Source organism: Carettochelys insculpta, chromosome 7, assembly GCF_033958435.1.
Source record: "Carettochelys insculpta isolate YL-2023 chromosome 7, ASM3395843v1, whole genome shotgun sequence".
Lineage (NCBI taxonomy): Eukaryota > Metazoa > Chordata > Testudines > Carettochelyidae > Carettochelys > Carettochelys insculpta.
Window position 1 is genome coordinate 703,770 of NC_134143.1, and position 1,132 is coordinate 704,901.

Sequence of the window (1,132 nt, forward strand, 5' to 3'; positions counted from 1 at the left end):
CCCTCTATCTGCCTGGGGCTTTCTCAGCACCTGGCCCCACAAAGCTTCCACCAGCCAGACCCTGTGTTTTCCAGGCCCATTCCTGTGGCTATGGGCTTAGAACCACAGAATCCTGGGGCTGGAAGGGACCTCAGGAGATCATTGAGTCCAGCCTCCTCCCCAAAGCAGGAGCAACCCCAACTAAATCATCCCAGCCAGGGCTTCGTCAAGCCAGGGCTTAAAAACCGCCAGGGATGGAGATTTCACCACCTCTTCAGGTAACGCATAGCAGTGCTTCACCACCCTTTTGGGGAAAATAAAAGCAGTACCAGCCCTGAGCTGGGCTATCACTGCCATGACTTGGATTTGAACCAAGGTTTCTGCAGCCATAGTGCAGAGTACTAACCACTGTACGATCATGGCCAGCTGGGGAAAGCAATCCTGTGAGCTTTCCTTTCTAGGGCATCACCCCACACTCTGGGACCTGGGCCACTGCTCCAGCTGCAGGCAGGACTCTCTGGGCTCCTGGGGCACAAGGCAAATCAACAGCCAGCTGCCCACAGAAGGGCTTGAGCCCGGCACTGCCAGATAAAGAGCCTGATGCTCATCCAAATTGTGCTGGTAAAAGGGGCTTTTCCTTTTGGCCCTTGACACAAGTGGGCCATGTCTACACTAGCCCCAAACTTCGAAATGGCCGTGTAAAAGGCCAATTTGAAGTTTACTAATGAAGCGCTGAAATACATATTCAGATCCTCATTAGTGTAACCCTTCTGTTAATGCCAGATGCCTGCCAGGGCCGGGTTCAACTCTTGTGGGGTTTTCCTGTCAAGGATACAACCAACCAGCTCGAGCCCCCACCCAGGGGCCTGGGACAATTTCACCCCCGTGCTGGGTGCCTGTAAGTCGGTTCTCTCCCCCCGCTCGCAAGCGCAGAGTCTGAGATAGAAACGGCTTGTTTAATGACCATAACCTACCCCCAGGTTACAGTGACAGACGCAGTGTATCTAAGCAAAGAAGAGACAAACCCCCTTCACCCAGATCCCATCCCCATATGCAGTAGAACCCAGTCTCTTGCTGGGGCTCTTGGCCCTTTACCGCACACACAGTTACAGGGTGAACCTTCTGCGGTGCAGTCCCAAACCCAGAGCCCACA

The 1,132-nt window shown here is 54.0% G+C and overlaps 1 non-coding gene across 1 annotated transcript; it reads right to left on the minus strand.

Moving 5' to 3' along the window:
* Window positions 1-330: 330 nt before the first annotated feature.
* TRNAH-AUG (transfer RNA histidin (anticodon AUG)) lies at window positions 331-402 on the minus strand. Its single transcript has one exon. It is a non-coding gene; the product is annotated as a tRNA-His (tRNA).
* Window positions 403-1,132: the final 730 nt, after the last annotated feature.